Source organism: Salmo salar, chromosome 28 (genome assembly GCF_965601325.2).
Source record: "Salmo salar chromosome 28, fSalSal1, whole genome shotgun sequence".
In the NCBI taxonomy this organism is placed as follows: Eukaryota; Metazoa; Chordata; class Actinopteri; order Salmoniformes; family Salmonidae; genus Salmo; species Salmo salar.
Genome location: NC_138318.1, coordinates 14,198,726 through 14,213,699, shown reverse-complemented (window position 1 = coordinate 14,213,699; position 14,974 = coordinate 14,198,726).

The following is a 14,974-nucleotide window of genomic DNA, read 5'->3' as shown; positions in this document are numbered from 1 at the left end:
CAAATTTGTGGATTCGGCTATTTCAGCCACACCAGTTGCTAACGTGTATAAAATCAAGCACACAGCCATGCAATCTCCATAGACAAACATTGGCAGGAGAATGCCCTCACTGAAGAGCTCAGTGACTTTCACCGTTATACCGTCATAGGATGCCACCTTTCCAACAAGTCAGTTTGTCAAAATGTCTGCCCTGCTAGAGTTGCCCTGGTCAACTGTAAGTGCTGTTATTGTGAAGTGGAAACATCTAGAAGCAACAACGGCTCAGCCGCGAAGTGGTAGGCTACACAAGCTCACAGAATGGGACCACCGAGTGCTGAAGTGCGTAGAGAGTAAAAATCATCTGTCCTCGTTTGCAACACTCACTACCGAGTTCCAAACTGCCTCTGGAAGCAATGTCAGCACAATAACTATTTTTTGGGGGCTTCATGAAATAGGTTTCCATGGCTGAGCAGACGCACACAAGCTTAAGATCACCATACGCAATGCCAAGCACCGGCTGGAGGGGTGTAAAGCTTGCCGTCATTGGACTGGAGCAGTGGAAATGCGCTCTCTTGAGTGATGAATCATGCTTCACCATCTGGCAGTCCGATGGACTAATCTGGGTTTGGCAGATGCCAGGTGAACGCTACCTGCTGGAATGCATAGTGCCAACTGAAAAGTTTAGTGGAGGAGGAATAATGATCTGAGGTTGTTTTTCATGGTTCGGTCTAGGCCCAGTGAAGGGAAATCTTAATGCTACAGCATACAATGACATTCTAGACGATTCTGTGCTTCTAACTTTGTGGCAACAGTTTGGGGAAGGCCCTTTCCTGTTTCAGCATGACAATGCCCCCATGCACAAAGCGAGGTCCATTGAGAAATGGTTTGTTGAGATCGGTGTGGAAGAACTTGACTGTTCTGCACAGCCCTGACCTCAACTCGATCGAACACCTTTGCGATGAATTGGAACGCTGACTGCGAGCCAGGCCTAATCGCCCAATATAAGAGCCCAACCTCACTAATGCTCTTGTGGCTGCACAGCAATGTTCCAACATCTAGTGGAAAGCCTTCCCAGAAGAGTGGAGGCTGTTATAGCAGCAAAGGGGAAGGGGGAGGCAACTCCATATTAATGCCAATGATTTTGGAATGAGATGTTCAACGAGCAGGTGTCCACATACTTTTGGTCATGTAGTGTATCATACTAAATGGAGTGTCTCAAATGAACGTAAAGAATAATATGAAATGCTCTGAGGCCACGTTGCATAAACGGGTGTTTCGCTATTGATGGTCGGGAACGGCTCAGGCTGAATAGTTTTGGGTTGATGTGGCCAGAAACTGGTGTCTTTGATGGGCGTCACAGAATACGTTTTGGGAACAACTGCTCTATAGTTTCTTCTAAATTGGTGCTTGATGGTTCTCTCCAGAGAAATCTAGCCACTGCAGTAGTAGTACAGTTCTCCAGGAGGGTTGGCCAACCTTGCTTTTAGCAATTAAAACAAGCAATCATAGAATTTAAAACATGAGAATCATATTCAACCTTTGATCAACCCACCCACCAAAATACTGCCTGTGTGATGATAGCCTACAATGTGACTCTATGCTCTTGTTCGACATACTGTATGTCTGTTAATCTCAAAACAAAAAAAAGCTGCAAGATAGATATTCCTCCCAAAGCCAGCATGGGTTTCTGAGCCAATTCTCAGGTTACAACCAACAAAAACACTTGGAAGTGTGACATGACCTGGGTGGGTGTGGAGGAATGCTGAAATCAAGCGCATTTTGTAACACATCGTATTTGTGTATTTATTTGTTTCTTTCATTACTCGCTGTTTTTACAAATGACACTGATCTAACATCAGTTTTGCGTTTCTCTCACAAACGATAAAGGCTATAAATGTGGTGTTCTGTAAAGTGGTCCCAGATCTGTGCATAAGGGAACTTAACCTGAGAGGTATACCAAGGATAGGGTATGGCTTTAAAACCCTCTAGTTTACATTGACGTCACAGGAAGGCGGCTCTCCGCGCGCACAGGTGTTCTCCACAGGTGATGGCGAGGAAATGAAAATGGTGCTTCTTGAAAAACAAGTTCAACTCTTCACTGAAGTTATTTGACCTCATCACAGCTTAGGCATGGCTCTAAACTGCCTGGGGAACTGTGCGCCGTTATTTTTCCTAGCCATCGCTTTTGACGTCGGCGGTTTGACATTGCTTTTAGTTGGTATTTTCGCGGATCTAAAGTTGGACGGTCACTTCTACGGTGATTTCCTCATCTACACGGGTACACTCATCATCTTCCTAAGTCTGGGTTGGTGGATTTTGTGGTACACGGGCAACATAAAGGTTTCCTCCGAGGACTTTGAGAAAAGCACCCTGGACAACTTTGCGCACTGGGCGAGAAAGTTTTCGGAGCGGCTCTCGAAGAGCGGGATAAAAACTCTGGAAGCCGGGGAGAAGTGCATGGTGAATAGGAAGGAATCGGTCAACAGGACAGTGCCTGTTCACGCTCCATCACGAATTACGTGGGAGCACAGCATCAGCGTGACAGGACACGACAATGGAGGATACGACCGACGTTTTGACAACCCGCCGACGGAGAAAACGGTCGAGCTGGGGATTCTGAAGAAGTCTGAAGTGTTATTGCAAAGCGTTGTGGATAGCAAAGCGGAGAGGCTTCTCTGACAGAGCTGGTAGGTGTTTCTCAAAAGCAATAACTAATTTACCTGTGGCTCTATTTAGGTGAACATCCGCTCTAATTGTGGGCTCATTCTATTGTTAGATCAGATTTTCCCACCCTGCTCCATTTCCTCAACCTATATTCTCCTCCACAGCATCTCAATCTGTTGTAGGTCATGCCTCAAGTAGTGATTGTCAAATATTGTCATAATATTTACTTAAACCCACTAATTTCTAACTAGCCAAAATTTGACACCAACAGTAGACAATCCTCCCTATTGGATCATGTCAATTTTTGGGGGGACTGTAAAGCTGTCAATTTGGCTCTGGGTGGAAACTCTATTCTCCCAATAGTCCAGCAGATAGGTGAAATCATTGTTCCATTTTATGATACAAGGATTGAACTTGGTACACTAATTCCAGATGCCTTGAGGAACATTTTAACGATTGGAGGCAGTCTGGGAGTGCTGCCTGTCAGTCAACCGGGGTGGACATTCTAATAAAATGGCTGCCATCCGGATTTCCTGTCAGAAGAAAATAGGGTTAAGTAATTCCAAACAATATAAACAGGACTAACATTATCTACCCACTAAATAAACCCCACAGATAATATAGATAATAATTCTGATCATAAAGTACTATTGAGACCTTTTAATAGGGGTTGTATTGAGGTAATTTTGACCATAGTCTGATGGCTACGTGGGGGACAAAATGTGTTAAATGTGTATTTGTCAATATATAGACACATCCAATGTGTTTTAATCAAATCAACCACATGCATTGAGCTTGTCTGATGGTTTAAGCACACTGTTCGATGAAATCATTCAGACACACAAATGACTAGAGGGAGTCCAATTGCAATTGATTTTTGTCTTTTTTTAACCTTTATTTAACCAGGTAGGCCAGTTGAGAACAAGTTCTCATTTACAACTGCGACCTGGCCAAGATAAAGCAAAGCAGTGCGACACAGACAACAACACAGAGTTACACATGGAGTAAACAATAAACAAGCCAATAACACAATAAACAAGTCAATGACACAGTAGAAAAAAGAAAGTCTATATACAGTGTGTGCAAAAGGCATGAGGAGGTAGACAATAAATAGGCCATAGGAGCGAATAATTATAATTTAGCAGATTAACACGAGTGATAAATGAGCATATGATGATGTGCAAGTAGAAATACTGCTGTGCAAAAGAGCAGAAAAGTAAATAAAATAAAAACAGTATGGGGATGAGGTAGGTAGATTGGGTGGGCAATTTACAGATGGACTATGTACAGCTGCAGCGATCGGTTAGCAGCTCAGGTAGCTGATGTTTAAAGTTGGTGAGGGAAATAAGTCTCCAACTTAAGCAAAAAAAATTATATATATATATTTTTTTTAATTTTTAATTTATTTATTTATTTATTGGGGTTTTTTGGCAATTCGTTCCGGTCACTGGCAGCAGAGAACTGGAAGGAAAGGTGGCCAAATTAGGTGTTGGCTTTGGGGATGATCAGTGAGATATACCTGCTGGAACGTGTGCTATGGGTGAGTGTTATCGTGAACAGTGAACTGAGATAAGGCGGAGCTTTACCTAGCATAGACTTATAGATGACCTGGAGCCAGTGGGTCTGGCGACGAATATGTAGCGAGGGCCAGCCGACTAGAGCATACAGGTCGCAGTGGTGGGTGGTATAAGGTGATTTGGTAACAAAACGGATGGCACTGTGATAGACTGCATCCAGTTTGCTGAGTTGAGTAATGGAAGCTATGTTGTAGACGACATCGCCCGAAGTCGAGGATCGGTAGGATAGTCATTTTTACTAGGGTAAGTTTGGCGGCGTGAATGAAGGAGGCTTTGTTGCGAAATAGAAATCCGATTCTAGATTTGATTTTGGATTGGAGATGTTTAATATGAGTCTGGAAGGAGCGTTTACAGTCTAACCAGACACCTAGGTATTTATAGTTGTCCACATATTCTAGGTCGGAATCGTCCAGGGTGGTGATGCTAGCTGGGCGGGCATTTGGTTTTACTAGCGTTTAAGAACAGTTGGAGGCCACGGAAGGAGTGTTATATGGCATTGAAGCTCGTTTGGAGGTTTGTTAGCACAGTGTCCAAGGAAGGGCCAGATGTATAGAGAATGGTGTCAGCAAGAGCAAGAGCGACATCATTGATATATACAGAAAAAAGAGTCGGCCTGAGAATTGAACCCTGTGGTACCCCCATAGAGACTGCCAGATGTCCGGACAACAGTGCCGGACGGACGGAGTGCCGGGCCCGGCTCAAACTTGCGGCACTGTGTTCAAAAATAAAATGACAGCGAGTGACTGTGACTAGCATCCGTTGGCTCTCTCTCCTCTCTGCTGCAGTGACCACTACAGAACATCAGCAGTGTTTATCGCGCTGTCCGTGTTGCTGAAGCTGCAACATAATTACAGCCATTTCTGACTGAAAAGTTCTGTTACTAATATCCCTCATTTTGTTTAGGAAATTCTTCAAAGTAGCCACCCTTTGGCATTCTCTCAACCAACTTCATGAGGTAGTCACCTGGCACCGTCCCTACAGTGAAGAATGTTGGTGGCAGCATTTTTCATCGGGAGGGACTGGGAGTCAGGATCAAGGGGAAAATGTATGTAAATGTGATACTTCTGTTATTTTATGTTGAATATATTTCCAAAAACCTGTTTTTGCTTTGTCATTATGGTGTATTGTGTGTAGATTATTTTTTTCCTCATCAATCAATTTTATAATAAGGCTGTAACGAAACAAAATGTGGGAAAAGTCAAGGGGTCTTTCCAAATGCACTGTAAATGTAACATAATAAAAATGAGGATGTATGTTCAGGAATCAGTAATTTTGGTAGATTTTTCAAACATTTTCTACAAAATATTTAAAGGTTACATACAGTATATATGGCTTACTGGGCCATTATATTGTGTTCTCTCAATAATTTTAAGCCATAATTGGGCTGTATGTACCAATTATTTATGGAGATATGGCCAAATGAATCTAGTCCAATATGGACGCATGCAGCTGGTTGGTGGCCATATTAGAAATTACTTCCAGGGGGGGTAATGGACAAAATATTTCAATTTTATATATATGTATATAGCCAGAACGACTTATTTAGACATGCCTCAGCTGTGTGAAATGTGGTGGCTCTTTCACAAAGTCCACAAGAATTATTGACTATATCTGTGGGATTTATTTAGTGGGTGGATAACATTACAAAGTCATTTTTACATTTGTTTGATATGATTTGACCCTATTTCCTTCTAACAGGAAATCTGAATGGCAGCCATTTTATTTTTTAAATCTCCAGGTTAGAGCTGGATGTGTCAATGTGTAGTTCATGTATGCATAATATGAGCAGAATTACGGTCTCATTTCAGAGCAGGAGCAATGCAGAACAAGCGCAATCAATCAAATGTATTTATAAAGCCCTTCTTATATCAGCTGATGTCACAAAGTGCTGTACAGAAACCCAGCCTAAAACCACAAACAGCAAGCAATGCAGGTGTAGAAGCATGGCTTGGGTGCACATACAGTATGTGACGTAGTACGCAATTTTTCGTGGACCACCATTGTCTCGTGAGCGCTACTTTCAGAACTACTGGCTAAAAGAATACAAATGTACCAAGGAATCTCTTTTTAATGTAAACATTCTTTCTGCCCTCTTGCCTTGAAGAGATTATGAAACCTCATTATGTCACATTTTAATGATCAGTTGGGAAAGCCTACAGTGGGTATGAGGTTAACCCTGCTACAACATTGTCAACAACACTGACCCATTTCTGCTGTCTCCCACTCCAATAGTATTCAGATGGATGTTTATCTTTTCGGAGAAGACTATGAAACGTCACATCTAATTGATGCAATACACAACCAGTGTTGTAAAGTCCAGTCCTTTAGAATAGATGCCCCTCACAGAACCCTCCATCATGACCTGATTGCACACTTCACTTTGCTAAGGAATTATCTTTCTATACTGGCTGCTACAATATAAAGAGCCATTCCTATTCCGCTTCACAACCTCACATTTTATAGGCTTTTTTTTACCTGGCAGTTTAAAGCAGTGCTTCTAACAGGGATGGCGGGTGGGACAGGCTTCAGTCTACTCTAGACACCCTTGGGGGCGCAGCCTGCAATGCGTCTTAATGGGCTTCAGAGCACCAGCAGTAATGCTTATTAATTATATTGGATGGAGTTGGATAGTCCTTAAATCACCTCTACTCTCTACATCAAATAACATTTTATTTGTCACATGTGCCGAATACAACAGGTGTAGACCTTACAGTGAAATGTTTACTTACAAGCCTTTAACCAACAGTGCAGTTTTAAGAAATGCCCCCCAAAAAAGAGAGAAGAATAACAAAATTAAAGAGCAGCAGTAAATAACAATAGCGGGGCTATATATGGGGGTACAGAGTCAATGTCAATGTGCGGGGGCACTGGTGTTGAGGTAATTAAGGTAATGTGTACATGTAGGTAGAGTTATTAAAGTGACTGCAAAGATAATAACAGAGTAGCAGCAATGTTCCGGGGGGGGGGGGGGGCAATGCAAATAGTCTTGGTAGCAATTTGATTAGCTGTTCAGGAGTCTTATGGCTTGGGGGTGGAAGCTATTTATGAGCCTCTTGGATCTAGACTTGGGGCTCCGGGACCGCTTGCCGTCTGACTAGGGTGGCTGGAGTCTTTGACAATTTTTAGGGCCTTCCTCTGACACCGCCTGGTATTGAGGTCCTGGATGGCAGGAAGCTAGGCCCCAGTGATGTACTGGGCCGTACACGCTACCCTCTGTTGTGCCCTGCGGTCAGAGGCCGAGCAGTTGCCATACCAGGCAGTGATGCAACCCGTCAGGAATCTCTCGATGGTGCAGCTGTTAAACCTTTTGAGGATCTGAGGACCCATGCCAAATCTTTTCAGTCTCCTGAGGGGAAATAGGTTTTGTTGTGCCCTCTTCACAACTGTCTTGGTGTGCTTGGACCATGTTAGTTTGTTGGTGATGTGTACGCCAAGGAACTTGAAGCTCTCAACCTGCTCCACTATAGCCCCGTCAATGAGAATGGGGGTGTGCTCGGTCCTCCTTTTCCTGTAGTCCACAATCATCTCCTTAATCTTGATCACGTTGAGGGAGAGGTTGTTGTCCTGGCACCACACGGTCAGGTCTCTGCCCTCCCTATAGGCTGTCTCATCGTTGTTGGTGATCAGGCCTACCACTGTTGTGTCATCAGCAAACTTAATGATGGCGTTTGAGTTGTGCCTGGCCGTGCAGTGAACCGGGAGTACACGAGGGGGCTGAGCACGCACCCCTGAGGGGCCCCCGTGTTGAGGATCAGCGTGGCGGATGTGTTGTTACCTACCCTTACCAGCTGGGGGCGGCCCGTCAGGAAGTCCAGGATCCAGTTGCAGAGGGAGGTGTTTAGTCCCAGGGTCCTTATCTTAGTGATGAGCTTTGGGGGCACTAGGATGTTGAATGCTGAGCTGTAGTCAATGAATAGCATTCTCACATAGGTGTTCCTTTTGTCCAGGTGGGAAAGGGCTGTGTGGAGTGTAATAGAGATTGCATCATCTGCAGATCTGTTGGTGCAGTATGCAAATTGGAGTGGGTCTAGAGTTTCTGGGATAATGGTGTTGATGTGAGCCATGACCAGCCTTTTAAAGCATTTCATGGCTACAGATGTGAGTCCTACGGGTCGGTAGTCATTCAAGCAGGTGACCTTAGTGTTCTTGGGCACAGGGACTATGGTGGTCTGCTTGAAACATGTTGGTATTACAGACTCAGACAGGGAGAGGTTAAAAATGTCAGTGAAAGACACTTGCCAGTTGGTCAGCTCATGCTCGGAGTACACATGCTGGTAATCCGTCTGGCCCTGTGTCCTTGTGAATGTTGACCTGTTTGAAGGTCTTACTCACATCGGCTGCGGAGATCGTGATCACACAGTTGTCCAGAACAGCTGATGCTCTCATGCATGTTTCAGTGTTACTTGCCTCGAAGCGAGCATAAAGTTATTTAGCTCGTCTGGTAGGCTCGTGTCACTGGGCAGCTCTCGGCTGTGCATCCCTTTTGTAGTCTAATAGTTTGCAAGCCCTGCCACATCCGACGAGTGTCGGAGCCGGTGTAGTACGATTCAATCTTAGTCCTGTATTATCGCTTTGCCTGTTTGATGGTTTGTCGGAGGGCATAGCGGGATTTCTTATAAGTATCCGGGTTAGAGTCCTGCTCCTTGAAAGCGGCAGCTCTACCCTTTTTAGCTCAGTGCCGACTGTTGCCTGTAATCCATGGCTTCTGGTTGGGGGTATGTACGTACAGTCACTGTGGAGACGATGTCCTCGACGCACTTATTGATAAAGCCGGTGACTGATGTGGTGTACTCCTCAATGCCATCGGAAGAATCCCGTAACATATTCCAGTCTGTGCTAGCAAAGCGTCCTGTAGTTTAGCATCTGCTTCCTCTGACCACTTTTTTTTATAAACCGAGTCACTGGTGCTTCCTGCTTTAAATTTTTTCTTGTAAGCACAAATCAGGAGGATAGAATTATGGTCAGATTTGCCAAATGGAGGGTGAGGGAGAGCTTTGTATGCATCTCTGTGTGGAGTAAAGGTGGTATACAATTTCTTATTTTTTCCACTGGTTGCACATTTAACATGTTGATAGAAATTATGTTAAACTGATTTAAGTTTCCCTGCATTAAAGTTCCCGGCCACTAGGAGCGCCGCCTCTGTATGAGCGTTTTCCTGTTTGCTTATGGCGGTTTACAGCTCATTGAGCGCGGTTTTAGTGCCAGCATCGGTCTGTGGTGGTATGTAGACAGCTACGAAAAATACAGATAAACTCTCTAGGTAGATCGTGTGGTCTACAGCTTATCATGAGATACTCTACCTCAAGCGAGCAAAACCTCGAGACTTCCTTAGATATCGTGCACCAGCTGTTGTTTACAAATATACATAGGTCCCTGCCCCGTGTCTTACCAGAGGCTGCAGTTCTGTCCTGCTGATGGAGCGTATAACCCTCCAACTGTATGTTCTTAATGTCGTCGTTCAGCCATGACTCTATGAAACATAAGATTTACAGTTTTTAATGTCCCGTTGGTAGGATATATGTGCTTTCGGCTCGTCCCATTTATTTTCCAGCGATTGAACATTAGCTAGCAGAACGGAAGGCAAGGACAGATTAGCCACTCGTCGCCTGATCCTCACAAGGCACCCTGATATTTTTCCACGAAACCTCTGTTTCCTTCTCCAGCAAATCACGGGGATCTGGGCCTGGTCGGGTGTCTGTAGTAGTACATCCCTCGTATCCGACTCATTGAAGAAGAACTCTTCGTCCAGTTTGAGGTGAGCAATCGCAGTTCTGATGTCCAGAAGCTCTTTTCGGTCTTAAGAGACGTAGCACCAACATTATTAACAAAACAAATTACTAACGTGAAAAAACTAACAAAAGAGCATGGTTGGCTAAGAGCCGATAAGACGGCAGCCCCTCCCCTCCGGCGCCATCGTAGTACATTCACCCTACGTGATGCAGATTATACGGTTTAACTCCTACAACCATCTTATCTCAATGGTCTAATAGGGGATTGATTTTAGAATAAAAGCGACAATATAAAACCATAGGACTTTTGAGATGGATCGTCATCTTTCTGGGCAATCAACTGCATTGCACTGAACAGACAACAGAGAAAACATTCATGTTAAAGTCGTACTCTCATACAGGCCATGAACTGGTCACATGATTCCTTACAAATGACAATTGTTCATATAAACTTTTAGGATATGAACATTAATGCCTAGAGTCGATGTCCGTGCTCCCACTGAAATGAAATTTGCATAATAAAAAATCCCGTTTTTTTTATTTTTTATTTTTCTTTAAATTATTATTATTTTTTTTAATAAATATATGTGTGTGTGTGTGTATATGTATGTATGTTTTTAAGATGGAGATACAGTATCTGTGTCTCAATCCACCACGTCCACCATCTGCGGTGGAAGGTGGTGGAGCTACAGGGGTGTTTGTTAGACCAGGAGACATCCCGAAAATCGGTCTTCTCACAAAAACGTTCTTGACACAAACCGGTGCCCCTGGCACCTACTACCATACCCTGTTAAAAGGCACTTCAATCTTTTGTCTTGCCCGTTCACCCTCTGAATGGCACACACACACAATCTGTCTCAGGGTTTAAAAATCATTTTTTAACATGTCTCCTCCCCTTCATCTGCACTGATTTTAAGTGGATTTAACAAGTGACATCAATAAGGGATCCTAGCTTCCCCCTGGATTCACCTGGTCAGTCTGTCATGGAAAGAGCAGGAGTTCTTAATGTTTTGTATACTCCGTGTACTGTATATGGAAGTAGTTTAGTGCCAAAAAAAGGGGTTAAATATTAGTACAAAATTATAATTATTTCCTGATCTTATATTTCTCAGATATAGGACAGACACTTTGTTTTTAAACTTCCTTTTGATATATTTTAATTCTTATTCCATATATTAACTTATCCAATGTGTTTTAATGGCCTAACAGCACTAAGGCCAAATTCAATGTTTCATTAACTACTTTTTTTTACATTCTTTTTTTGATCCCTAAAGGGGTTCTAAAATTCTAAATCAAATAGCTAAATGATCTTTGGTATGACCATCTTAAAACAATTACATATGTTAGATTGGAACCCCCCCTCACCCCATCCCATTTAGACTTTTAGGGATTAACTGTTTTTCTCAGTGTATACATTCCTCCAATGAACATTCAGGCCACCACCAAGGGACAACATGGCTATTGAACAAGCCACCTGTTGCACACCAATTATGACCAACAGTTTGACTTTTATTGATAATGTTTGGCAGCAAATGACGAACAAATATTGGCTGTGGATAACATAACAGTGCTGATATTTTAAGCAAACACCATTTTCTCAGTGTACGTTCACTGATTCCAGGCAGTATTGAGCAATAGAAACCAATTTTAGGTTTGATTATGGAATGTTTGCCAATGGGCCAATTACTTCACAGTATGTCTCATTCATTGTCCTGCCAACAGTGTATGTATCCAGTGACGTTGGCTTGATTTTTATTGAAATGTTCTCATGCAATCCTCCTAGCCACTTAGATGAATAGCGGAACAGAGAGTCTAGGCTTGTTACCTTATCACTTTGAGGCAGACTGCCATTCTATAGTGTTTAATATAGTAGCTTTAGGAAACCAGTCATGTAGGTGCATACTATCATTAATCAAACTAGTATACTTTGACGTTTTAGGCGATCTAAGGAACTGAAGGACTTCAAAAAAATGTAAGATCCTCGCTAGCACAGGGAAGAGAATTATTATCTCTGGCCCTCTCCCGTGCTACAGAAGGGGTTTGAACAGTTTTGGGCAACTCGTTGCCCTGAATGAGTACCGAAAATAAACTTTTTAACGGCAGGAATGTCTCCTTTTGTGACAACTTTGATTTTCTGTGTGAGCAACCAGCACTTTTTAAAAGAGACTGGATTCACCCTAACCGCAGGGGTTCCAGGATTATTTCCAGCAACATCACAAACTGTTTTACAGACTGACGGACAGGGTCTGGTAGTGTTCCAGTTCTCCCTGTCAGAATAAGCAACAAAGGACTTTGGAAAGCATATCAATTCCTGTAGAAATGGCACTATGGTTATTGTGAGTAACCTAATTTATGTGCCTTTAATTCCACCTTCTAGTGAGTTTATACAAACTGTCATCTACCATTCTGTTAGATTGGAGACTGTCAGAAAACATGGTTGTAACGTTAATAATTTGGTTGTTATTCCATTGGTTACCTCCAGGCAGATATCCCAGGGGCAGAGTGGCCCACGCTGATTTGAATATTGCACTTTAAAATGTTAGAGCAATCACTAGGAAAACCTTTCTTGTGAATTACCTCATTACTGAGCTCAAAGTTGATAGCTGTATTTCAGTGAGAAACATGCAGTCATCAGACTGTAGTGCAGCTCTTTATAAAAGCCTCCCCCCAGGACTACAGCTTTTCATAATCTATCAGAAAAGGGGCTCTTTTGAGCACCATGCTATACTGTTTAAATGTCAGCCACCAGTGCTGGCCATAACCCTGTATAGGCCACCAAAGCACTGCCTCACTTCCTTTACTGATTTCACTGTTGTCTGTTGTCCTTGAGAACTATGATAAACTCATTGTGTTGGATGATTTTAATATTCATGTTGACAAAGTGGCTCTAAGGCCATTGAATTAAATATTATCCAACATGTTGCTGGGCCCACCCATAACTGCGGCCATACTCTGGACCAGGTTACTACCAAGGGGCTTTCTATTGGCATATCCTCTATGGTTGATGTTGCTTTATCTGATCACACCACTGTGTATTTTTTACTACCTTGTTGCACAAGGTAATACTGAACGCATTATTAAAAAATACTATCTTACCTCTGAAGTTGCTACAGATTTTGTGTATGATCAATACTCCATCACCTATTCTGCCTTCTTCTTGTGATGATTTAGTTAATAACTTTAATAGCAAATTAAGGGCAACCATTGATGCCATAGCTCCAATAAAGTTGAAATAGGCCACCTCAAAACGGAACGCCCCTTGGATGAGTGAGGAAACTAATCAATTAAAGAGAAATTGCTGAAAGGCAGAGCGGAAGTGGAGAAAGTCAAAGTTGCAGGTCCATTATGATACAGTGCATTCAGACCCCTTGACTTTTTCCCCCCAAAGAGTTATGTTACAGCCTTATTCTAAAATGGATTACATTTTTCCCGCTCATCAATCTACACACACTACCCCTAAATAACAAAGCAAAAACAGGTTTTTAGAAATATTTGCAAATGTATTACAAAATTAAAAACTGAAATATTACGTAAGTATTCAGACCCTTTACTCAGTACTTTGTTGAAGCACCTTTGGCAGCGATTACAGCCTTGAGTCTTATTGGGTATGACGCTACAAGCTTGGCACACCTGTATTTGTGGAGTTTCTCCCATTCTTCTCTGCAGATCCTCTCAAGCTCTGTCAGGTTGGATGGGGAGCGTCGCTGCACAGATTATTATTTTTTTAGGTCTCTTCACAGATGTTCGATCTGGTTCAAGTCCGGGCTCTGTCTGGACCACTCAAGGACATTGAGACTTGTCCCGAAGCCTTGGCTGTGTGCTTGAGGTCATTGTCCTATTGGAAGGTGAACCTTCACCCCATTCTGAGGTCCTGAGTGCTCTGGAGCAGGTTTTCATCAAGGATCTCTCTGTACTTTGGTGCCTTTTACTGAGGTGTGGCTTCTGTCTGGCCACTCTAACATAAAGGCCTGATTGGTGGAGTGCTGCAGAGATGGTTGTCTGTCTGGAAGGTTCTCCTATCTCCATAGAGGAACTCTGGCGCTCTATCAGAGTGACCCTCGGGTTCTTGGTCACCTCCCTGACCAAGACCCTTCTCCCCTGAATGCTCAGTTTGGCCTGGCAGCCAGCTCTAGGAAGAGTCTTGGTGGTTCCAATCTTCATCCATTTAAGAATGATGGATGCCACTGTGTTCTTAGGGACCTTCAATGCTGCAGAAATGTTTTGATACCCTTCCCCAGATCTGTGCCTCAACACAATCCTGTCTCGGGGCTCTACGGGCAATTCCTTCGACCTCATGGCATGGTATAGACAGGTTGTGTGTGTGCCTTTCCAAATCATGTCCAATCAATTGAATTTACCACAGGTGGACTCGAATCAAGTTGTAGAAATATCTCAAGGATGATCAATGGGAACAGGATGCACCTGAGCTCAATTTTGAGTCTCATAGCAAAGGGTCTGAATACTTTTACGTTTGCCAACATTTCTAGAAACCTGTTTTTGCTTTGTAATTATGGGGTATTGTGTGTAGATTGATGTAAAAATGTATTTAATCTATTTTAGAATAAGGCTGTAACATAACAAAATGTGAAGGGTTCTGAATACTTTCCGAATGCACTGTATTCTGAGAGAGGAACTTGGCATATATAAGAAGGCAATTAGAAATGCCAGACGGGCTTATTTTTATAACTTGATTACTATTAATCAGAATAATTTGAGAGTGCTCTTCTCCACCATTGATGGCCTGATAAATCCTACCCCCTCAAACATACAGTATGTGAAGTTTCCTCCACATTTCAGGGATAAGATACCCAGCTTAATGTTGGTTATCAGTCATGCAAGACCGGACAAGAAGTTTGATATGTGCCCTAGCCTACCACGCAACGTTAATATGGATTTATTTTCCCCGGTTGACTTCGACATCCTCGGGAAATGGATATCACAACTTAAGCCTTCTACCTGCCTTCTCGATCCTATCCCCACCACCTTCTTCAAAACAGTTTTAAGTGCAATCAATTGTTAGTCCCT